Source organism: Nerophis ophidion, linkage group LG07 (genome assembly GCF_033978795.1).
Source record: "Nerophis ophidion isolate RoL-2023_Sa linkage group LG07, RoL_Noph_v1.0, whole genome shotgun sequence".
NCBI lineage: Eukaryota > Metazoa > Chordata > Actinopteri > Syngnathiformes > Syngnathidae > Nerophis > Nerophis ophidion.
Window position 1 is genome coordinate 36,011,653 of NC_084617.1, and position 8,866 is coordinate 36,020,518.

The 8,866-nt window shown below is 46.1% G+C and overlaps 1 pseudogene; it reads right to left on the reverse strand.

Moving 5' to 3' along the window:
* Positions 1–1,286: 1,286 nt before the first annotated feature.
* On the reverse strand, positions 1,287–8,506 carry LOC133556902 (uncharacterized protein K02A2.6-like; annotated as a pseudogene).
* Between the last annotated feature and the right edge of the window lie 360 nt (positions 8,507–8,866).

The following is an 8,866-nucleotide window of genomic DNA, read 5'->3' on the forward strand; positions in this document are numbered from 1 at the left end:
GTATGCACGCATGTGTGATGCATCATGTTGTATGCATACATGTGTGATGTATCATGTTGTATGCATCCATGCATGTGTGATGTACCACGGATGCACACATGTGTGATGCATCATGTTGTATGCATACTTGTTTCAAATAAAGTCAAAATAAATAAATAAATAAATTATTGAACATTTGCAAGGTTTTTTTTCCCCCCAATATTGATTAGTGATTATATACAGTGATATGGTTTCATCATTGGTCCTATCTTAGTCAGCGAGCTGTTGTTTGTAAGCTTTATACAAAATGCTTCGGTACACAATTCACTGGCATGATTAAAATTTAACGAACTCAGGAGCTCTTTATCACGGCCTTGCTTGTGTAACAAGAAGCTATTTCCAGCAGGGATGGAACATCAAGGCATTAAGGCTTGAAAGAGCTTCATCAGTCTCAAATAGCTGCAAAGAACTCAGATCTTTTCTAGAAACAAATAGCTGCATAGAACTCGGACCTCTTCTAGAAACAAATGGCTGCATAGAACTGTGCTTCCATTCTAGAGACAAATAGCTGCATAGAACTCTGCTTCCATTCCAGAGACAAATAGCTGCATAGAACTCCGATTCTCTTCCAGGGACAAATAGCTGAATATAACTATGCTTCCATTCTAGTGACAAATACCTGCATAGAACTTAGATTCCCTTCCAGGGACAAGCAGACATACAACATTGATGACTTATCTGTCAGGAACTGTTGGTCTTGAACCCCAGGATGCAAAGATGTCAGGTTTAGCACAGGTAAACAAGACTTCAATGTTAAAAAAGGAAATAATGCCACTGGCAGCCGAGAGGGAAAAAGGAACTGCGAGACAAGACGTGCGAGACAAAACGTGCGAGCCGGACGCCTCTCCCTTCTATCCTGCTCTCAAACGACCAGTCAATTGAAAACAAGCTGGACGACATCAGGACGAGGATTACGTTCCAGCGGGACATCAGAGACTGTAACGCCCTGTGTTTCACTGAGACCTGGCTCACACCGGAGGTTCCAGACCACGCCATCGGCCTGGAGCCCTTCTCCGTGTACGGGAGCGACAGGAACAAGTCGTCGGGGAAATCGAGAGGCGGAGGCGTGTGTTTTATGGTGAGTAAACACTGGTGTGGACCGAACAGTGTGGAGAAGATAGAGGAACACTGCTCACCGGACCTGGAGTTTCTCATCAAATTCAGCCCAATACCTACCAAGGGAGCTAACATCAGTCATACTCATCGGAGTATACATTCCACCCCAGGTCAATGTTGAGACCGCACTTTCAGAGCTCTAAGACCAGGTAAACAAACTCCAGACAGCTCATGTCGATGCTGCTATTGTGGTTGCTGGGGACTTTAATAAGGCGAAACTTAAAACGCAACACATGACCTGTCCTACCCGAGGCGATAATATACTAGACCGCTGTTACTCATAGTTCAAATGCAGCTTTAAGTCAGTCTTTATCAGCCTTCGGTAAATCAGATCACTCCGCTATCTTGCTCGTACCAGGGTATAAAAAAAGTTTGAAACACGCCCCCATGGTGACGCAAGAAGTTAAGCGTTGGTCTGTGAACTCAGAGAGCGCGCTCCAGGACACGCTAGATTGTACAGACTGGAACGCGTTCCGCGAGGGCACAGACAACATTGACGAATATACAGAAACTGTGCTGGACTTTGTTGGTAAACTGGTTGAGGAAGTAATCCCCACCACTACAGTACTGTTTTTTCCAAATCAGAAAATCTGGGTTGATAGATCGGTCTGAGAGGCTTTGAAAGCGCCTACCTCAGCCTACAGCAGAGGGCGTGCGACCAGCGACATGCACGCATAGAAGGCAGTGTGCTATGATGTCAGATGTGGAGTGAAGCAGGCAAAGGGATGATACACGGACAAAGTGAAGTTTCAATTTCAGCAGGCTGACTCCAGAGCTGTATGGCAAGCACTCAGAACAAAGACAGACGACAAAGGCAGCCCCCCCACGGTGAATGCTGATGTCTCCCTGGCAAATGAGCTAAATATATTTTATGCACGGTTTGAAGCTGTAGGTTCAAACAGCAGTCTTAATGCCGCCGCAAGAAGGTATGGACACTGGCAATGGAGACTGAGCATTCAGGATAACAGAACACGACATGAGGAGAACCTTTAAGAGGGTGAAAACCAGGAAAGCCTCAGGGCCATACAGCATCCCCGGTTGCGTCCTAAAAGTCTGTGCTGACCAACTGGCACCGGTATTCACAGACATATTAAATCTGTCCCTTGAACTGTCGGTCATCCCCACCGGTCTGAAAAAATCCACCAATGTCTCTCTTCCAAAGAAGTCTGCCCCTGCCTGCCTCAATGACTACCGCCACGTAGCCCTCACCCCAATAGCTATGAAGTGCTTTGAGAAGCTAATCAAGGACTACATAGGCTCTCCCCCGCCCCCATTATAGACCCCATGCAATTTCCATACTGCCCAAACAGGTCAACCAACGATGCAATCGCACACGTATTGCATACCTGGACAAAAGGCAGGGGAGCAATGTGAGAATGCTGTTCATAGACTACAGTTCAGCATTCAACACCACAGTCCCCTCCACATTCATCATCAAACTCAATGCCCTGGGCTTGAACTCAACCCTCTGTCAGTGGGTTCTGGACTTCCTTACATCCAAACCACAATTAGTGAAAGCAGGGAACTGCACTTCATCACCATCAACACCGGTGCCCCCCAGGGCTGTGTTCTGAGCCCCCTCCTCGATTCACTCTACACCAGAGGTGGGTAGAGTAGCCAGAAATTGTACTCAAGTAAGAGTACTGTTACTTTAGAGATTTATTACACAAGTAAAAATAAGGAGTAGTCACCTAAATATTTACTTGAGTAAAAGTAAAAAGTATGTTGTGAAAAAACTACTCAAGTAGTGAGTAACTGATGAGTAACCTGTTCGTTTAATGATTACAGCAACAAATAATGCACAAAAACATAAAAATAGCAATGAGCAAATTCAGATCCAGGAATATCTCTTAAGCAACTAAAACAATATTGTATATTACATTAAAATTTAAAAAAAATAAGGCAAATTGAGCCACAATAACTTAACAGCACCATAGGCTCAGTAGGCATTGATTGATTGATTGATTGAAACTTGTATTAGTAGATTGCAGTACAGTACATATTCCGTATAATTGACCACTAAATGGTAACACCCCGATTAAGTTTTTCAACGTTAATCAATTACTTAATAAATGACCAAGTCGAGGTGATCTACCTCATATATACATATACATACACACACATATCATATATATATATATATATAAATATATATATATATATGTATATACATATATATATATACATATACAACATACATACATACATACATTTATATATACAGTGTATAATTTATTTTTATTTATTTTGCCGTTTTTGTTGACATGTTAAAGGTGTTTTAATGAATATACATGCATGTTTAACATATAGATTCCTATCTTTCATGAAGACAAGAATATAAGTTGGTGTATTACTTGATTCTGATGACTTGCATTGATTGGAATCAGTAGTGCTGAAAACGTCCACGTTTTCAAATGGAGGAGAAAAAAAGTTCTTCCTTTCTGTCTAATACCACATGAAAGTCGTTGGTTTTTGGCATCTTATTTGTCCAGCTTCCATATTCGTTTTTATACACTTTACAAGAAATACATTGGTGGCAAACTCCGTAGCTTTCTAGTTTGTTTGCGCTGGCTTTCGGAGACTCTTATTTTGTTAACCCAGGCGCGATGGAGCGGCACTTTTATTGTGAAGACAGGAACTGTGCGATCAGTCTTTAGGCTTTTGACGGGAAGTACGGTTGAAATAAAAAGTGTCTTTTTTTCCTTTACACTTTTGATTGATTGGTTGATTGATTGAAACTTTTATTAGTAGATTGCACAGTACAGTACATATTCCGTACAGTTGACCACTAAATGGTAACACCCCAATAAGTTTTTCAACATGTCGGGTTCTACGTGAGACGGTCACGTGACCACCTGGCTCTGTTTGATTGGTCCAACGTCACCAGTGACTGCATGTGATTGGTGAAACGCAGGCATGCGTAGATCCTACTTTGAATGCGTGTCTGACTGTAGTATCTTGACACTTTGGAATGAATGGGCGCCGACACCAGGCTGAAGAGTAGTAGGTAGTTTACTTCTGTGCTCCGGAAGAAGTGCAACACACAAAAGGTTCCCACTGGAAGTATTGCCCCAAACAGGAGGGTTCCGCCTACCGGACCCTCTATAACACAAATACAACATCCCTCCCCCCTTAAGCTAAAACTTACTCTCCATAACACTAAACTAAATAAATTACACATTCAATTGTGCGTACCTATTTGTGATTCATAACCGTTCAAAAATGTGCAAAATAACTTCTCCACCCCCAGTCCTGATGGAGGGAAATAACCAGCACTAAAAATAAAACTAATAATACATTATGCTACATAGTCTCTCAGGTACCGGGGCTTCGATACAGTCCTGTGTGACCGCCGCACCGGTGCCGCTTCTTGTTGAGAAGGCGGCCCCACCACGGCCAGACTGCTTCCCTCTGTTGGCGCTGCACTGCCCGCCGCCCGGCCCTCAGGAACGCCGCTCTGGACCATCACCACCGGCTCCGCAATCGCAGCCCCAGGTTCAGGAGATGATGGCACGACCCCCGGCACCTCCGCCGGCTCTGCAACCGTCGCAGAGTTCGCTGGTTCTCTAGTGTCTCTTTCTTCTGGCCGCCCCAGGATCTGGTCTACGTGCCGGCGCACTACTGACCCGCTGCCTACCATGATTTTGTAGGATACCGGCCCAGTGACCTTTGTGACAAACCCCGGGATCCACTTTGGCCCATAGCTGAAGTTACGTGTTAACACCGCGTCCCCCACTTGAAATCCCCTCTGTGTAGTATTTTTGTCATGATTTTGTTTTTGATTACCTTGTTTCCGTTCCACTTTTGTTCTGAGATCTGGATGCACTAAATCTAGCGTTGACCTCAACCGCTTGCCTTGCAGTAATTCTGCTGGTGATTTCCCTGTTGTTGACTGCGGTGTGATGCGGTAGCTAAACAACACCCGTTCCACCCTGGTGTGGATGGTGCCCTCCCTGGCTTTCTTCATCATTGATTTGAATGTCTGAACTGCCCGCTCTGCACAGCCATTTGAAGACGGGTGATATGGTGCTGAAGTCACATGTTCAATGCCATTGTTGCTGAGGAACTGCTGGAACTCTGTACTAACAAAACATGCACCATTATCCGATACAATCACTTTTGGTAATCCTTGATTACTGAAACTTTTCCGGAGACATTCAATTGTGCTGTTTACTGTTGCCGAGTGCACTGGGTATGCATCCATCCATTTTGAATATGCATCCATCACAATCAAGAACATGTGTCTCATGAATGGCCCTGCGTAGTCTATGTGCAGCCGCTGCCATGGTCTGCTAGGCCACTCCCATGGGTGAAGTGGCGCTGCGGTGGGCACATTTCGATGCTCCTGGCATGTATCACACTTTTTTGCTATTGCTTCAATGTCAGCATCCATTTTGGGCCACCAAAAGTGGCTACGGGCTAGTGCTTTCATTCGGGTGATTCCCGGGTGTCCATGATGCAACTGGCTTAGTAATGCCTTCCTGCCTGGCGGCGGCACTACCACCCGTGACCCCCACAAGATGCAACCATCTTGCACACTCAACTCCGTTTGCCTCACTGCATATGGTTGGAACACTGCATCTGTGTTTTGTTCTGGCCAACCTTGCTGTGTGAATTGATACACTCGTGACAGGACTGGGTCTCTGCGTGTCCACTGGCTCACCTCTTTTTTTGACACAAGTGTTGCTTCCTCCATCATCAACACTCGTCCCTCATCTTTGTGAGTGGTCTTCTGTGGCATGGAAAGACGGCTCAGCGCGTCTGCGTTGCTGTGATGTTTGTCTGGTTTGTACACAATTACATATTCATACGCTCGCAATGTCACTGCCCAACGTTGGATGCGGGGGGATGCCATTTGCGGCACAGCTTTCATCTCATTGAACAGAGACAATAGTGGTTTGTGATCTGTACAAATTACAAACTTCCTTCCGTAGAGATATTTATGGGACCTCTGGATGCCAAACATGACTGCCAAGCCTTCTTTGTCTAGTTGCGAGTAGTTTCTCTCTGCATCTGTTAGTGTTCTTGACATGAACCCTATGGGTCACTCTTGCCCGTCTGCCATTCGATGCGATAACACCGCCCCCACTCCATAAGGCGATGCATCGCAAGACAACACCAAATCTTTTTGGCTGTCGTAGTGCACTAGCACTCTAGAAGACTCCATGAGTTCCTTGGACTTCTCAAACGCTCGCTCTTGCTCCTCTTCCCACTGCCACTTGATGTCTTTACACAGCAGTTTGTGCAATGGTGCCAACAACGTCGAGAGGTTCGGTAAGAATCGATTGTAATAATTTAGGAGGCCTAAATATGCTCTCAGCTCTGTGATGTTGTTAGGCGCGCGTGCTTCCTGAATGGCCTGTACCTTGTTCGGTTGCAGGTGAAGCCCTGAGGCGTTCACAATGTGACCCAGAAACTCGGCCTCACTCTCTAGGAAAGCACACTTCTTACGTTTCAATCGAAGTCCCGCCTCTCGTAACCTCCGCAGGACTTCACTCAGCGTCTCCAAGTGCTCGCGGTCACTCTTCCCGGTCAGCAAGATGTCATCTAAAAAGACTGCCACGTTAGGGATGCCCGCCATCACCCCTTCCATCAGCCGCTGGAAGATCGCTGGACTGGAGGATACCCCGAATGGCAAACGATTGACCTGGAAGAGACCTTTGTGAGTGTTGAGAGTTACATATGGTTTTGATGCTTCGTCTAGTGATACTTGTTGATAAGCATGGCTCAAGTCTAGTTTCGTGAATATTTCACCTCCTGCGAGCTTCTCAAATAGGTCTTCCATCCTTGGCAATGGGTACTGTTCTAGCTTGGAAGCTAAGTTCACTGTGAGCTTGTAGTCACCACAAATGCGCACTGAATTGTCTGGTTTTAGCACAGGCACAATTGGTGCCGCCCACTCTGCAAACTTGACTGGTTCTATTACCCCTTGCTCTGTGAGCCTCTCTAGCTCCGCTTCAACTTTCTTTCTCATGGCAAATGGTACCAGTCTGGGCTTGTAGAACTTCGGCGCCACGTCATTGTTGATGTATATCTTGGCTGGCGGACCTGTCCAGGTTCCGAGCCCCTCCTTAAAGACGTCTTAATTCTGTTGAAGCACCTCTTCCGGAGTGAGCCGTGGTTGGTCTAGCATTTTAACATACACACAATTCATGTCTAACTCTCTGAGCCATGCTCGGCCCAGCAGGTTTGGTCCTGCTCCTGCTACCACAACTACCGGTAGGTGTTTGACTTTGTCTTTGTGTGTCACCGTTACGCTGGCTTTCCCCAGGGTTGCCACTTTTCCACCCGTATATGTCTTCAATGCAATTTCACATTTTTGCAATTTCTTTGCTTTTCCAGTCGTCCACAACTTCCTATATTCTTTCCTTGTCAGGATAGTAACACTGCAACCAGTGTCCACTTCAAACTCCACACAATGTCCATTTAAATCTAACTGTGTGGTTATGGGGTCAACTTTTTCCAATTTTGAGTCTTTGAAATTGTTAATTGAAAACTCTTCCTCCTCACTGGATTGTGCCCCTTGGGACTCTTCCACGTAATGTGTTTGCTGTTTTTTTACTTTCTTGGTCATTGACTTGTCCATTTTTCCTCCCCCCTTAACTTGCCGCCGCTGGTCACTAGGGGGCGCTGTCTTGCACATTCTCCTCAGGTGTCTTTTCTTACCACACCCATGGCATGTCTCATTTACAAAGCGGCAGTCTGGTGCCATGTGCTCAGCCCCACACCTGTAGCACGTCACCTGCCCACTCGTGTTCTTCCATTTAGGTTTTATGTCGATGTCATAAACCGCTTGTGCCGCCGTGTTTACATTTACTGCAGCCGCTGCTGCTCTGCCCATCTCTTTTCGCTGCTTCCATGGACTGTACCAACTCCAAAGCTTTCTCGAACGTTAGCTCTGACTCCGCTACAACCGACGTTGCATGCGGTCATCCTTGATGCCACACACTAATCTGTCCCTCAGCATTTCTTTTAGCTTGTCCCCATAATTACAATGCCTCGCCAGGTCCCTCAACACACCTACAAACTCCAACACTGTCTCGTTTTCATTTCTTGTCCGTGAATTAAACTTGAATCTCTGGACAATTTCACTGGGTTTTGGGTTGTAATGGGACTGAAGCAATTCTGTCAACTCCTCAAATGTTTTCTCCGACGGTTTCTCCGGGCTCAGCAAGTTTCTCATTAAACTGTACGTTTTCCCGCCAACGGAGCAAAGTAATTTCGCCCGCTTTTTTCCCGCGTCGGCGATTCCATTAACCTCAAAATGCTGTCCCAGCACCTCACTATACTCTTCCCAACTCAGATCTTGGCTGTCAAACGGCGTTAGTGTTCCTACCAGACCCGCGGCCATCCCGTCACCGCTACTGGTGGTCCGGTTCCACGCGTTAGCTCCGCCGTTAGCACTCCGATGCTATCTCCGCATAACCGAGTCGCTCCTGTCACTCGCTGGCCGACATCTTCTGCAATCCGCGTCTTAGAACTCTCCGCCGTCCTCCCCTCGAACAGCTTTCCAAAAGTTCACCGATTTTCTCGTCGACAAATGTAGTATCTTGACACTTTGGAATGAATGGGCGCCGACACCAGGCTGAAGAGTAGTGGGTAGTTTACTTCTGTGCTCCGGAAGAAGTGCAACACACAAAAGGTTCCCACTGGAAGTATTGCCCCAAACAGGAGGGTTCCGCCTACCGGACCCTCTATAATACAAATACTA